This window comes from Canis lupus, chromosome 8, assembly GCF_011100685.1.
Source record: "Canis lupus familiaris isolate Mischka breed German Shepherd chromosome 8, alternate assembly UU_Cfam_GSD_1.0, whole genome shotgun sequence".
Classification (NCBI taxonomy): domain Eukaryota; kingdom Metazoa; phylum Chordata; class Mammalia; order Carnivora; family Canidae; genus Canis; species Canis lupus.
Genome location: NC_049229.1, coordinates 65,822,204 through 65,839,477, shown reverse-complemented (window position 1 = coordinate 65,839,477; position 17,274 = coordinate 65,822,204). Strand labels below are relative to the sequence as shown.

General features: G+C 37.9%; 1 protein-coding gene across 6 annotated transcripts in view; it reads right to left on the bottom strand.

The window, feature by feature from the left end:
• Nucleotides 1-17,274, bottom strand: part of VRK1 (VRK serine/threonine kinase 1) — a 107,075-nt gene that overhangs the window by 42,807 nt on the left and 46,994 nt on the right. The window lies entirely within an intron of this gene.

Sequence of the window (17,274 nt, the reverse complement as noted above, 5' to 3'; positions counted from 1 at the left end):
TGAAAACAGCCCTGGGCTAGAATCAAAAGCCCCAGATTCTAGTACCACTGACACCAATTAGTCACTTCTCTCTGGGCTGTAAGTGCCCTGAGATCTAGCTTGCCTCACAGAGAGAGAACCCTGGGCAGGGGCGGGGCAGGAGGGCCTCAAACTCTCAGTTCCACAACTACTAATTGGAAAAGATTTAAAACAAATACTTTCTCAGAGGCCACAGTCTGCAACACTTTGAAATGGCTGTTCAGGTGAAGGACAGGCTGTTTGTTAAGACAGAACAATTACATTACATAAGGTGTCTTGGTTTGGAGCCTAGATATTCTAAGGACATACACCGGAAATTAGATGCGGAAATATCCATCCACAATCATGCCACGTACATAAACTCTACATATGCAAATGTTCTTTATTAACTTATTGGAGATTTTTAAATTTAATTTTTCCTTTAGAATACCAATCCCTCTTCACTGTCCAAATCTTCTCTAAGAAAACATCTCCAAAATAAATTAATGTGACTATTATTTCTTCCTAACAATTCCCTTAATTGTATTTTTAATCATTGTAAAGTCTTCCTGAATGAAATTTCAGTGTAAACTGTAATAGCCTAGACTCAATACCCCAATCAAGGTGACTTTTACAGCTATGGTTGTAGACGGAGTACAAGAAATAGGCAAGACAAAAAAAGAAAAAAGAGAAAGAAAGAACCTAGACACAGCACTTCCAAATGCTAAAATGGATGCCTTCTAAATTTACCCCACTGTAACAAATCATCAGAGTAATCTCCTATTTGATGATTTCCTTATAGTAGTCAAGACAGTTTAAAATGAGTCAAAAAAAAAAAAGACTTTTCCTCTTTCAGTAACTCAAGATAGTAACCAGACTATCTTTTGTGTTTTACTATAATTCCTTTCCAAAAGTGGCCATATTTCAAATGAAATATGCTAGCTCAGCTTCTACTCAATATAAATTGTGGTCAACAAAAAGTGTTTTTTCTCCAAATTAAGTGGTTAGCTTTTACTCTGAGTGTTAGTCCTATACCCTACTGGTAACAATTAATGCAGTCTGGAATGACTTTTTTCCTTCCTAAAAGCAGCCCCACAGAATCAGCCATCACTGAGAGTCTCTCAATTCACTGTACAAATCAGAGGCAGCACACCTATTTAATCTCCCTAAATTCCCCCATAAAACCAGAAAGGACAACTAGAGAACAAACTCAAACCCAAAGGACAGTATCTACAACAAAATGAGGCAACAGTATTCCCTACATCCACGAACTCCAAAATGGGAGTGGGTGAAGATGCCACGGGCAACAAGATGACCTACATGCCACCAGCTGCTGTGAGGAAAGGAGCAGAAGCCAGGGTAGTGTTTCTGACGAATCTGAGGACCCCCAAGTTACCCCAGGTTGCCTCTAGAGGCACAGAGACAACGTGGAAGCTCAGCAGCTGAAGCTGAGGAGGGCCCTGCACACTCCCAAAGCCGGCGCATGCGGGGCTCTGCTGGCCTCCACAGCTCACAAGACCAAGCAGCCAAAACTCACGCTCAGGTCAAAGCCTCCCCAGGTGGATCAGAAACTGCTGGGAATGGAATCCAAACTGAGCATCACAAAGATAATACAAAGAAAGGAAAAAGAAGGTTCAAACAAACACAATAGCAGATTTGTAAGTTAGCCTCCATGTTTTGGAACACTATACCAAAACAAAACAGTACAGAACAGAAAAGGAGGTTCTAGAATATGACACAAAGTCAACCTGAACTATACCATCCAGAACTAATTGCACATAAAAGAAAAATTGCTTATAAAATTCAGCAAAACAAAAAAGGATCCAAACCTAGTCCCGTGCAAATTGAAATTTTTTTAAAGTCCCTGCAGAAAAATACATAAAACATGCCTGCCAAAAAGTTGAGAGCTATGAAGCAATATTTCAAAACAAGCTTAAAAATTTTTATATGGAAAGACTAACAGAGATCAGAATTAGAAAAACTCAGAAACCAAGCGATAGAAGGGAATAACTAAAAAGTCACAATCATTTCAGAGATGAAAACTAAGCTAGAAGGAACATCAGACTGAAGGCAGTTTAAACACTGTGACTTAACAGAAATAGAAAGTGAAAAGGAAAAAAATTTAAAAATCAAAAAGGGTGAAAAAGATAAACATTTCAAGAAAAAAGTCATAGATTTAGAACGCAAAAAGAAAAGCCAGTGAACATATAACAAAGAAAATCAAAGCAAGGGAACAGAATACTAAAAATGCTTTAATCTAAGAAGACTTTCCTGAACTTTAAAAAAAAAAAAACCTCAAAACGAAAGGTCACACCTCTCCCGGTACATGGAGAAATCAGCCCAGGACAACTCTGCGCTCAAACACACCTAGCAAAATTACGGAACCCCACGGAAAAGAAAGTATTCTTTGAGCATCCAGGCCAAAAACAGATCTCTTATAAGGAGAATAAATCAGACTGTCATCACTCTGACAGCAATACCTATGCCAGAAAAAAAAAAAGGGAAAGTAACATAGTTAAGACAAAGAAACATGAACCACAGATTTTACATTCTGTTAAATTTCAAGTATAAAAACCAGAAGTGTTCTCAACTTGGAAAAAGGGAGCAAGAATCCACCAGAGAACAAGCCTCAGATATCCAAAATGCCCAAAGAAACATCGCTGGAAGACCTGGGAGTGAGCAGTAAGCAGACACTGATTTGTAGAAGCAAGACTCAACAAAGACTACAAGGACAGGATATATAACAGGCATATGTTCTGACGAAGTAGATACGGTACAACTGTTAAAAAAAAAAGGGGGGGGGGAGGAATATATGCCAAAAAACCAACTCTCGGGTAATTATACTGTAAACGATACTTGGTTTTATAAACTAAGGTTACTGTATATATAGCTGTGGAATAATGCAAATGAGCAATAATGTGATATTTTAATTGTCATGCCCCTGCATCCTTAAAAGTCAAGATTCATATATGAAAGAAAGGGGATACAGATGAAAGGCAGAAGAAGTAAGGCTAAAAATGCTTTATACAAAGATACTTTTGGGCAGCCCAGGTGGCTCAGGGTTTAGCGCCGCCTTCAACCCAGGGTGTGATCCCCAGGATGGAGTCCTACATCAGGCTCCCTGCAGGGAGCCTGTGCAGGGAGCCTGCTTCTCCCTCTGCCCATGTCTCTGCTCTCTCTGTGTCTGTCATGAATAAATAAATAAATAAAATATTTTTAAAAAGAATATACTTTTAATTCAGAAGTTATTTTATCTTCACAAAAAGCACGTGTACACGTGAACGCCCACAGGCACACCCACACACCTTTGCATTTCCTAGCCCTAGCCACAAAAAGCTTAGAAATAACCAACCCAGTAGTAATGAGTATTTCTAGTACACAAATTGTATGCTTGAAATACTGTTTCCTGTAAAAGAAATCAGATTTCTTGAAGAGATGACTGATTCCAGGTGTGGAGCTAGAAATGTACAAGATAGACTTGGAACGTCTTGTCATTTCTAGGTGTCAAGGAAGCTATCAAAAACTATGAGAGTTATGTCAGATATGTCTAAGGAGCCAACTTAAACGTTCCCTCTGACCAAAGATGAGCCAATTTGACTCAATAAAGATAATAACCGCTATGGATTAAAACACATAAAATGGATAAATCCAAGAGTTTATAATAGTAAGAAAACCTAAATGGTCACCTCTAGAGAATAACAGGAGACCACTCAATTTTGAAAGCTGCTTTAAAAAAAAAAAAGAAAGAAAGAAAAGAATCAAGCATTTATCCTCTCTTTCTTACATGAATTGTACCACTGGGTAACCAAATACTGGATGAAGAGAAATTTCTCCTTATGGGAAAATTTCAGCTAATAAATGAATAAGAATGGTTTTAGGTTAACACCACTTCCACTTTCTAATGAATTAATGGATCCAGACACTGAGCACTGATAGCTACTAACATCAAAATGTGAGAGGTGTCCAGACATATTATACGCCTCCTGATAAAAGAATACGCCACTACCCATGAAGTAATCTTGCCAAAAAATAAAAATAAAAAATTAATAGAATCTGAATCTGATCAAGCCTATCAATTCACAGGAGATGAATAGAACAGAACATGATAAACTATAGCACAGGAATGCAATCAGCCAAGTCCCAAGGATGGGAAACCCTACAGTACACATGATCCCATTCCTTCAACAGATAAAGGAAAAAAACAAGAGATGGGGGAGAAGAGAGACAGATGAAAAACAACGTATCTAAAACAAAACAAAATCAGGCAAATCCATACTTAAGTATTTAAGGATGCACATTGTAGTGATAACCGATAAAGAAAAGGAAGCGATTGCCATAAAAGATAGAAGTTACTTTCAGAAGTGTAAGAAAGTTGTGATGAGGACGGGCAGGTGGTTCTATTTCCTGGTGTGCGTGGTGGTTCTAATAGCACCTGATAATTCACTAAGTCTGTGTCTGCTTAATAAGGTCTTGTGTATTGTGAAATATTTTATGGTTTTAAGCATTAAAAAATTACTGTTCCTATAATTAACAATCACCAAGGGACCAAAACTGAGAATCTTTTCAGACTCTATGAGCTTGTCCAATCAGAGACACACACACACACACACCCACGCACTCCTAAGTAAAATCTGTACTTCATTTCCTAACAACTATTGGTTGCTTTTGCTTTTTTATTTATAGGCACTTCTCATATATTCTCTAGTAAAGAGATTAGCTCTTTATATTGCAAATAGTCTCACCCGTTTGTCTTTTGAGTTTATTTTTAGCTTTTGGACTTTATGTCTGTCATCCTTGGAAAGCCTGCTCCCAAATTACTCTTTTCAAATACCTCCCATGTCTTCTTTTAGTTATCTGATGGTTTCATATTTTGCTGATATAATTTTGATTTGTCTACACTTATACTGGTGTAAGATAACCAGGGGTAGGAACACAGGAATTTTCCAAACCGTTCCCCAGTTTTTTTTCTCTGTCTCGGTCATGCATGCACGTTAGGGAGATCCACAGGTTTCGAGGAACTTAAATATATCATACAGCCTAAGTAAACTAAGGACAAAACAAGTTCATACAAAGTTGTTCTTTTATCTTTTTTTTTTTTTTTTCACATAAAGTCGTTCTGCCAACACCCATATCCTATTTTTCCAAACAAAACCTTATTGGTTGCACTCCACTCACTCTGGAGAACACTCCTCTTCCAGCACCGTCTGAGCTGTGTCTCAGCGCCAAGACTGTCCCCTTTCTACGCCCTGCCACACCCCCATTTGACTTTAGCGTTTAGCCACCCCTCTTATTTCCTGGTTTAGGGTCACAGAAGTTCCCCTAGTTTCAGAGAATATGAGAACTGTTTCTCAATCTCCTTGTTTCTTTTCATGTGATTTCTGAAAAGGAGGAGAAGTATTTAAAACCAGAAGCCTCAACTCAAAAATCGTTAAGTTTTACAACCACAAGCATTTGCCTCAGTAACTCGGTGACTTTCCTAAAGAACTTAAAACACTAATTTGAATTCAACAATTGCCTTAATACATTATAGGTTTCTTCTACTGATGAAACCAATACCTACATTAGGTTTCTGTTAAACAATACGCTGGAGGGCACAAAACTCCACCAAACCCAACCTTTCTGCATCACTTCTGCCCACTTGGAGGAAAGCAAATCCACTATTACAGTAGTTTAGGTTTCAAAGAAAAGGAAAACTTTACTGTCACAAAACCCATTACATAATCTGACCATTTCTTTTCCCAGTGACATTAAATGAAATGCAGATGCAAGTGAAAAGCACATCAAGATGCAAATCAGCACTGCCCTTTGCTGAAATCACTCACTGCAATATTCCGTATTAGCATATTCACCAAAATTTAATTGTAAACAGAGTAATTATGGTACTAAAGTTATTAAATACACAAAGCAAGCTTGGAACTATACATATTCAAATAGAATTTCAGTGGCAGATCAACTTTTATATCTGAAACAATACCCTAATTAATAGTCAGCTCTGATAATAAAATGGTCCTATTTCTCAGATAACATTCCCAAAAAAGTTCTGCTGTGAATATTAAAACAAAGTTTTGTGAAGAGATATTCTTTTTATTTCAACAGCTATATTTATCACAATATGATACTGTATTTAGACAACTGACATTTTTCAAGTCCTGGATTCAAGTTTGGAATAATTTTTTCTAATCGCCTGCTGAAGACAGAAAAAAAGCTTGAATGGATGGTAAAGTATCACACTTGATGAGCTCTACAAATTCATCTGGCCCAAACCGGGAATCTACAGTGCAGCAATAAGGCCTGTTTATATATGGGTGACTAGCGGGGTCACATACTTCTACAGAATCTTCTTTAAATCATAAGCTTCTGTGATATGTTTTTAAACTGCACTGGAGACAAACTGACTCATGGATAATTCTGAACAAACTGGACTATTCACCATTCTATTAACATAGTACCTACAAATTCTTCTGTGTGAAGCTTTTTCTCACCCACCCCCACCCCCCACCTCCCCATCAACACTGACTCAAGTCTTTTCCAAACCCAAAGATCTCTCTCTCCTTCAGTCAGATCTGATCTCTGAAGTTTCAGGACTGTTCTCACCTCTTCTTTTATGTAATAAATGTTCGATAAGCTTCTAAGCTCCCTGGGTACAAGAACTGTCTTCCAACACATTGCAGTAGGTAGGAATTCAATAAATGTGTCAAATTAATCTTCACAAACATCTGACGTCTAACTTTATGCTTAATGTACCTCACTCAACTGCAATGGAGACTGAATGTCTCCCTTCTCCAAGCCTGGCAACTGGTATCTATCTCTTCCCACTCTCTACATATAATCACTATGTCAAACCCTGTTTCTTCTCCTCAAAATAGTCATTCCTCTTCTTAACTCATAAATTTCAAGAGATGACCTCATCTCCCAGTTGAGAGAGAAAACTGAAGTTTTAAGGGGAAATTGTTTTCTCTTTCTAAAACCCAAACCTACACACCACCTGCACCTACATCAAGCCTACTTGGGCATCCATCCTATCTTCTGTCCCTCCTATCACAATTCAGGGAAGCTTTGCTCCTCTACCAAATATCAGATGGTCCTTTACCTCTGCCTCGTATCCCATCCCTTCCAACCTTAAGACTTACACTATTGATTGGTCCCTCCCCATTGCTGTCCTTTCTTCTTCCTTTCATGCCAATGTCTCAATAATCATGTGCCCCTACTAGTAACCTCTCTGTTCTCCTTGCTGGCGCCACACCTTACTCCAGCCAGACTCCACCCTCAGGATCTGCTCATACTCATTTGGACTAAGGGCACCCGAGTCCAAATGACACTGCACCCTCCCTTCTGCCAGCAACACTGTTCATTCTTTCCTTCTAGAAACATTTCCTTCCTTTGCTACCACAACGCAATACCATCCTGGTGCTATTTCTACGGTTTAGGTCATTCACAGTCTAGATAATTTGAAAAATACAATAAGTAGTAGCTTGTTTTTCCAAGGAGCTTGTCCTGCTTTTTGACATATGGTTTTCCAGGAATGAATCATGTTAAAAAAGCGGGACACCTACACTTCCCCAGCTTACACCAAAATACAAATTCTATAATGTGAAAGTAAATTACATAAAAGAAAAACATGCTGTTAAATAAACTTCAGATCTTAGAAATAAAATTAAGAGCTTTGAAATTAAGATGGAGGCATATACAAAAATAGAACGGGTTGGTACACTTTTCCTGTAAGCTAACAGATCTCAAGAAAAGAGTTTATAGTCTCGAAGAAATTGCTTGCACACCCATGTTCACAGTAGCACTTCTAACAACAGCTAAAAGGTAGAAGCAACCCAAGTGTCTGTGGGCAGATGAATGAATAAATAAGATGTGGTGTATACGTACAGTGCAGCATCATTCAGCCTTAAAAAGGATATTCTGACTCCTACTACAGTATGGGTGAATCTTCAAGACCTTATGCTGAGTGAAACAAGCTAGTCACAAAAAGACAAATATTGTAGGATTCCATACCATGAGGTATCGATAACAGTCAAATTTACAGAAACAGAAAATAGAATGGTTGCTGGGACTGAGAGGAGGGGGAAGAGGGGAGCTCTTGAGTCGTTGAGTGGTGGGTACAGTTTCAAATTCGGAAGATAAAAAGAGTTTGGGAGACTGGTTACACAACAATTGTGTACACACCTAACACTACTGAACTATACACTAAAAAATGGTAGCGGTGATAAATTTTGTGGTTCTATGTGTTATTTGTCCCCCACAATTAAAAAATGACAAGTGTTTATAGATAGGTAAAACGGATATAGTATAATACCAACATATTCGTGGTGACCATGTAATCACCCTTCCTGCATGCATGCAAACACACACATACACACAAACTAGGAAAGTCTTACAAGTGGTATTATTTCAAAGGTTGTCCTTACAGAAGCAAATTACAGGCCTACCGCCTTTTATTGCGCTTTGCTTTACTTCAAGGATACTGTGTTTTTTTACAAATTGAAGGTCTGTAACAACCTTCTCCAGAGCAAGTCTATTGGCACCATTTTTCCAATAGCATTTGCTCATTTCATGTCTCTGTGTAATTTTGTAAATTTTCACAGTATTTCATACTTCTTCATTTTTATTTTATTTATTATGGTTATCTATGATCAGTGATTACAACTCACTGAAAGCTCATATGATAGCATTTTTTAGCAACAAAGATTTAATTAAGGTATATAATTGGTTTTTTATCCATAATGCTATTGCACACAACAGAATATACAACAATGTAAACATAACTTTTATATTTGCACTAAGAAACCAAAATATTCATTTGACTTGCTTTATTGCAATACTCACTTGATTGTGGTGGTCCAGAACTGAACCTGCAGTATTTCCAAGGCATGCTTGTACAGAAATCTACTAGTTATCACAGTACAAAATAAAGGCTAAATGAATTATGTGAACTTATTACGTGAATTACATCCATTCATTCACTCACTTAATGAGTATTTATTGAATATATGCCAAGTGCCAAGCACTGTTCTAGATACTTATTTGACCTCAAGGAACAATACAAAGGTGCTGCTCTTTTGACACATTCTAGCAGAGAAAGATAACAAACTGATAATTAAAACACACGAGAAAATTATATAACATTTCATAAAATGTAGGTGCTGTGCTTTAAAAAAAAAAAAAGGAAAGTAACAGACTAGTGGAGGAGGACAGAGAGAGCAGAGTAGCCGGAGGCATGTGAGCCTCACTGAGAAAAGTAGGTGAGGGCTGAGCAGATTCACAGCTGGTGAGTCTGGGGGAATACTGTGGGCAGAGACAAGCAGTGCAAAAATCTTAAGTAAGAAGCACAGAAGGCAACCGAAGAGGAGTAAGGATGCCAGTGTGCCTTATACATGGGGGGAGCAAGGGGAAAGTAGGAGGAGGTGATGGCAGGTTAACACAGGAGCAACATGTCAAGCACAGCACTGCAGGCCACTTCAGGACCCTGACTTTAGCAAAAGGGGAAATATACTTCTACAAGATTTGGGAACATGTACTATACTTGCATTTTAATTCATAATACTTTAATCAAAATAAAAATCATACTCCATGAACACTTGAGTCAAAAAATCTCCTTCTGCTGACCTATTTCTCACCAGTTTTTACGTTTGATATTTTTTGCTAATGTACATTATTTCATTCTCAGAATCCACTCCATCAATAGACTAAACTATGTAAGCTTGATAGAAATTCAAAATCTTCAGTGCTTCTGTAGTGCCTTTGTCACTAATGTCACCTCAAGGTAGGAATGGGCTTATAATGGATCAGATTCCATTCCTATAAAGCAGAGCCTAGGAATAAGGATCTATTCTCCCTTTAACTTAAATGTAAGTAATTTAGTAGTGCTTTAGAGTGAACAGTTTGTAACTTTTTGAAAGGAAATAAAAAATTTTTACCATGCTACACCCTCTAATTTCAAAAAAAAAAAAATAGTGAGTTCCATACTATTCTGTATTATTCCAGTGTATAGTGCCTGCTTCATTAATTCATTTGCTAGACAAATATTTATGTTGAGCACACTCTGTGCCAGGAACTGTTCTATAAGAAAATAAACAAACGAACAAAACACAAAAGATCTCTGCTCTCATTGTTTTTTTTTAATTTAAGATAGAGGATTTTTTTAAAAATTAAAACATGCTCAATGTCCAATGGTAGTAAGTGATAAGGGAAAAAATAAAGTAAGGAGAAGGAGTGGGGGAGGGGGGATGAAATTTAAAAGAAGAACTGGTAAAGCCTTAGGAGAAAATGACCCTTGAGCAAAAAATGACCCTGGGAGGGAAGCTGGCCACGCAGTCGTCCAGAGGAAGTGCATCCCACACAGAGGGAGCAGCAAGTGCAAAGGTCCTAGCTTGTTCTGGAAGTGGCAAGGAGGTGGGAACAGGGAGCAGCCAGAGAAGAGTTGGCCATGGTAGAGCACTAGCTGATGTTAGGGATGTAACAGGGCATGGGGTGGTGATCACACCCAACACAGCTTAGTTCTCAGTAAGGTGGGAAATCCTGGGAGGGTTTTGAGCAGAGAAGTGGCATGCTCTAGCTTACATTTTCAAAGGATCACTCTGGTTAATCCATCAAACAGACTGGAAGGGGGCAAAGCAGAAACAGCTACCACTTATTACAATGGTATTGCTATTGGAAAAACCAATGACTCCATTAATCCTTCCTGAATAATAAGAATGTCAATTTTTTAAACACTGCACTGACTTCTAGCTACCAAACAGAGGAGTGCAGAAAAACCTAGGAGGTTTTTAAAGATTTTTTTTTTAAACTTTACACAAGCTACCAACCCCCTTACCCCCCACCCACAAGTCTTCAGTGCCAAGTAGAAACAATTGATATTAGTGACAGATGGTCTAGGAAACATGCTAATCATCTCTTACTCTAGATATTCTAAGCTCTATCTTTACAACAATTTAGTTCACCAGAATATTAAATATTTGAACTCCTTTATTCCAAAGGCATTTATTAAACACCTCCAAAATCTGTGCCAGAAACTGATGCTTGGAACTGGAAACACATGGTTAATCAACGCAACCTTTGGCCTCAAGAAGCTGCACTCACCTTCACGTAAAAACACCTGCATACAGTTAGGATTTTTGTATCATCAGCTTCAAACAAGGATCAATAAAAAAACCCTCTAGGTAAAGAATGTTTCTGAATCCTCTGATAATTTCTGAATCCTCGGATAAAACTATCAAAGACAGTGAAAGTTGTAGACATTTACAGAACCAAACTCTTTTGGTTTCAGGGCAGGGAAAAAGCACTTCTTCCCGTGGTGCAAGTTTTTAAGATATCAAGAGCTCTGAAACTTCTGTTTTCTCATTTTTTTTAATGAGCGCAAGTTCAGAGCAAAATTATAAACTCAATTACATAAGTACCATAATGTGAGGCAGTGGCTCTCAGTCCTTGCTACACACAGTAATTACCAGCAGAATTCAGGAACCACACAGGCCCTCTCCCACAAGAGCCCCAGCGTCCATGTGTTGAAAAGCACGGAGGAGGTGATGCACAGACTGGACCACCAATCTAGATATGCTGGCACATGCTCCTTTCTTCATTCAGTCACTCATTTTCAACATACTAGCTCTATTATACACACTTCCACTGTATGTATGTATGTATGTCGATAAAAGCTCCCTCTAGTACACTTCAGAAGTTGGGGAAAAAAATATAAATTAGTGAATGAATGATTTAAGAAGAGTCCCCCCAAAAACCACCTTTTTCCCATCCCATCAGATCCCAGATCAAAAATCACTCATTTACATTTCAAACTTATTTGGGATTAAAAAGTAATTACATGTTTTGGTGTAAATGGCTTTCTGCCAAACTACAGTAAGTCAAAGAATAAAAAGCAAACGAGATAATCGGTCAACAAAGAACTTCATCACCTCTTTTGCTAAATTATATCAGGAACAATTTGAAAGCAATATATTTAAAGACAATTCTCTTACAAATGAGCCAGCTAATCAGAAGTTGATTAATGCAGTTGATTACTGCTAAGAAATCATCTAAAAAACAAAGTACAGCATCTTGAGTTTATATAGCTTCTTCCCAATCATACCGAGGGTCTTCATACACTTCTTTTATCTCCATAAGTCCTATGGCTGAGACTAAACTGCAAGGATATCCATAGAATAAAAATATACTTATTACCAATACCATTTAACATAAAAACCTGTGACACAGGAAGGTTAACTGTGCGTTCCTATTAGGGACACCCAGTTTGTCCCCCCAGTCTCACTCTGAGAACCAGGCATATCAATTTAAGAAGGAAAAACATTTGTGGCCTTATGGTACCTATAGTGACATTAACAAAACAAGAGTCAACTATAGCACAACAACCCATGAGCATATAGAAGTGAACCTCCAGAGATAATGATCCTATAAATTCATAGGCTTGTTCCTGAAAAACATTAAGCTAAACTCAAACTGTGACACAATCTTTGGAAGCAATTGTCACACTAGTCAGGTTTTCACACCTACGCTGGAAAGAACGAGGTGAAGACTCACGCTTCTAATTCTGAAAAAGAAAGTGGGTATTCTCAGAGAAGAAAAATTTCTTCCTAGTCAGAATGTTTTCTACTTGTATTGGAAAACTGATTTACATTACACTACAACATTTTTTGGTATAGCGAATAAAATGTTTAAAATATAGTATATCAAGTGTACTTCCTCAACTTTTATTTCCTTCAAGTGATTTCTAAAAGTTCTAAAAGAGGAGCACTAACTGCAGAATTAATTTTCAACTGAGAATACACAGGATGGTCTAATTTCAAACACAAGCTCAGGATGCCTGGCTGCCACCCCTTCTCGGAAAAGGGAAGGATTCCATGAGGTCTCGCTGTGCACCTCTCTTTCTGTCTGACTGTAGATGTGATGGTTAGAAGATCCATCCCTGGAGTCCTAACAGGTATCCAGGAAACCACCATGAAGAAGACATTACAGTAACATTCATTTGTCCCACAGAGAGCAGACACTGGGGACTTCCTGCTCTGCCCATACAAAGCCATGACCTCTAAGAGGGGAACAAGTCTGAAGATACTGACTTCAAAGGGAGGTATGACCCACAGGCCCTACAAACGGAGCTACAAGGAATGCTTCTCTATGTGAAGCAAACACTGAAAACGTTTTAAAGTTGGAAATGTTGAACTACACTATTGGGGATCCCTGGGTGGTACAGCGGTTTGGCACCTGCCTTTGCCCCAGGGCGCGATCCTGGAGACCCGGGATCGAATCCCACGTCGGGCTCCCAGTGCATGGAGCCTGCTTCTCCCTCTGCCTGTGTCTCTGCCTCTCTCTCGTTTCTCTCTGTATGACTATCATAAATAAATAAATAAATAAATAAATAAATAAATAAATAAATAAATGTAAAAAAATGAACTACACTGTTAATATGTTTATACAGCATTTAGCATATTTTGGCTTTTTTTTTTTTTTTTTTGTAAATGATAGCTTTCCCATGAGTTCTCCTACTTGGGGGCAAAATAATGACCAAGCTTTGTATACAGTTAATTCCTGCGTGTTCACATTTAAATTTTCACAGGATAGCAACTAAACATTTTTCCTTATATATTCTTATGGCAGGGCTCGAGGGGAGAATAGCTCTAAATGCCAGGAAATTAGGATGACCAAATAGTCTGAGCATATCAGAAATGCACTCTAGTCATTAAAAAATTATTCATGAAAACATAAAAGAAAAACTTTAAAGACTCTCAGAGACAAAAAAAAAAAAAAAAAAAAGGTTTTTGTAGACAATGAAATAAAACAGGTAAGCCACAAAGAAAATTGACACATTTGACAAAATTAAAATCCATCATTGGTTAAAAATAGCACAAACAAACCCAAAAGGCAAATGAAATCTACAAAACATAACAAAAGGCTAATTTTCTTAGTATCTAATGATTCCTTTCTAAGGAAAAAAAAAAAGGCAAAAACCCAACAGAAAAATGGAAAAGTGAGGAGCAGAAAGTCACAGAAAAAGAGGGGGCAGCCCGGTGGCTCAATGGTTTAGCACCACTTTCAGACCAGGGCCTGATCCTGGAGACCCGGGATCAAGTCCCATGTCAGGCTCCCTGCATGGAGCCTGTTTCTCTGCATCTCTCTCTCTCTCTATCTCTCATGAATAAATAAATAAAATCTTTAAAAAAAAAAAAAGAAAAAGAAATACAAAAGGCTTCTAGAAACACACACACACACACACACACACACACACACACACTCTTTACTAGAATTTTCAAATCCATACAAAGTAGAGATGCGGTATGATGAACTCCCACGTACATGTTACCTGGTTTCAACAACTATCCACACACAGCCAATCTGTTTCTTCCCTATACCCAATCTACTTGCCCCTTCAGAATGGCTTCAAAGCAAATCATATCATTTCATACGCAAATTCTTCTAACAGGTACTTTTTTTAAAATATAGTTACTAAATATCATATCTAATAAAATTAACAATCATCCTATATTATCATCTAGTAACAAATTCAAAGACTCCCTAACTATTTCAAGAAGTATCTCCTTATAGCTAGTTGCTGCATCTGGCGGATGTCTTTGAATTTCTTTAATGAACAAATGCCATTTCCCTCTTTTATTTTTTTTTCCTTCCCTTGTCATTTGTCTTGCAGAATTTCTCACTTTGTGAATTTTGCTCATTGGATCCTTATAGCATCACTGAACGTGTTCCCCGATATCTTTTGTTACTGTTACTCAAACTATCCTATCATCTATCTGGTGTTAGTGTCCCTCGGTGAAAGAACACCAGGAACACACAGCTATAGTTAAACCTGCTGGGAGAACACATTCCACAGGAATACTAGGGCAGCTCAGTAAAAGAATGTTCTAAAGAATCTATCACAGGATTCAGGCTTTGGCTGGGTAATTTAGGGGAGGATCTAAGGAAGCAGGAGTTTCTCTAAATTGGATGTTGGAAAGTAGGGTAATTCTATGAAGGGGTATCTCCATAAACCTTAGGTCAGCAAGACCAGACTAGAATGAACATAAGGCTGTAAGTGGTAAAGCAGCAGCCATCACTCATTTTGGTCAAGAATTTTGTGGATGGCACAGAGACCATGGCTTTGTGCTTGGTTTCATTTTATCATAATGTGAATGAAACCCTGCCTGAGGTATTCCGTAAGACTGCTTACATTCAACTGGAGGACATGGCCTGACATGAATGTCAGGCAGCTTCTGCAGCCAGGGTGCCTCTTTTCTCTTTTGCACTAAACGATGGAAGCCCTTTGCATTGTCACTATACCCTTCTGATTCAACCCCAACAGTCCTGGATATTTTCCTTGCTCTCTAGTATAAAATGTTCTAGATTCCTCATGCATATTTTTCTGCCCCAAATCTAAAATCAAGCACTTCTACGAAAAGCCTGTCTCCTTTTAGTAGAAAAAAATGGTTTAGAGACCAAGATCTGGACCCTAACATATTCACTGGTCCCAAGTTCTCATTATTTCTAGATCTTTTGAGTAGACAAAGGTAGAGGAAGTAAGTCTCTTCAAAGAGAAAATACATCACAAGTTTATATTGATATTTCCTGTTCAAATTTAGGATTATAGGGTTTTTGCTTAACTTCTTTGCCTTTATATTTGTCTCTATTCTCATGTAAAATTCTTGATTCCAAACATTAACCTAAATAGTTAACTGATACATACTTCTTCTCTTTGAATTTTTGTAATTTTGTAAAACATTTACATTTCCAGATCCAAAACACAGGGTGTGCTCAGCATTCCAGCTTCCATTCCTCCCCTCTTCCTGTCCTTTCCCTACATGTAACTGCTTTCATTAGTTATTAGTTTATCCTTCTTTTTTTCCTCTTTTTAAACAATAAATAAAATACATTTATCTGCATCACCTGCATCTTAGGTTAACAGGTAAAACATATACCTTATTCATCACCATGATCTCATTCACTAACACTATATCCCAAAGATCAACAGCAAATAGGCTCAGCTTCATTAATAAAATGCAAAATAAAATTACAATAAAACCTAATTTACCATTAAAATCAACATTTTTAAGCTCTCAGATTAGCCAAATTCAAAGAGTTACAAAACAGACTGGGTTAGTAGGAGTTATCGTGGCCCATCAATTTAGCATTAGCTACCAAAACATTACACGCACAGCCCTATGGCTGAGTTCACTTCTAGCAATTTGTCCTATAGGTACACTCATATCGTGTCCATTTCACAAGGGACACCTCATCAAAGTGGGAGTCAGAGGCTAGAAGGGGGAGCCCTACCACTCAACATCCATTAGGGGAAGAACTGACAACTACAACCCAGCAGAATAGTGGACAGAAAAGAACCATCAATTACAGGCCCCAAAGGGAAAGATGTACATTGCATCTCCCACAAGAAAGAGACTGCCCCCACAGCTCAGCCAGTGAGAAGCCCCAGCACCCAGAACCCCTGATTCCCTCCAGTGGACTTTCACTCAGAACGACCTCACTCAGCTTCCTCTTTCCTCTTGTGCCTCTCTTTTGTCGGACTAGCCTCTGGTTTTGCCACAGTTTGCTTGTCCTGAATTACAATTCTGTTATTCCTGAATGAGTCCATTTCTGTTAGTAAAATAAATGTTATTCTAAGGTTAACGTGAACATGGATATTCACTACAGCATAATATTAACAAAAGACTGGAAACACTCGCAATTTACATCCAAAGGGAACTTATTAAGTGAGTGATGGCATATCCACAGAATGAATATGTAGTTTAAAAACTGAGGTAAACCTATATACATCAATATGGAACAGTCTTCAAGATAAAGTGAAAAACGTATGCTGCATATGCTTGAATATATATGATTAGCACCCCAGGGACTTGTGCAACAATGTACCATGTATATATACAGTATGTTACTGGTACCCTATATAATCAATTGGTAGCAAAAGATGCCTTTGTGGTAGGAGGTTTAGTTTCCATTCTTTATCTTCCTATATTGTCTAAATTTCTTACTGTGTGCATGTTATTTTTCAACTAAAACTTTCTAAAGAATTCTTCATAAATAATAAAACAGTTTGTATTACAAAAAATACTAAAAGCTCTTTCCAATGTTGTCACTTTGGAATCTGCTCTTTGAACATCAGGATCCGCCCAACTCAGCCCCAGCCATTAGCTCAAATTGAAAACAGAGCAACTGACGATGTAGAAAAACAACCCTCAATGCAGATAAGACCAAAACTTTATGTTTTGATGTAAAGCCTAGGTCAGTCTCTAAAGAGCAATACAATCTGAAAGTAAATATTGA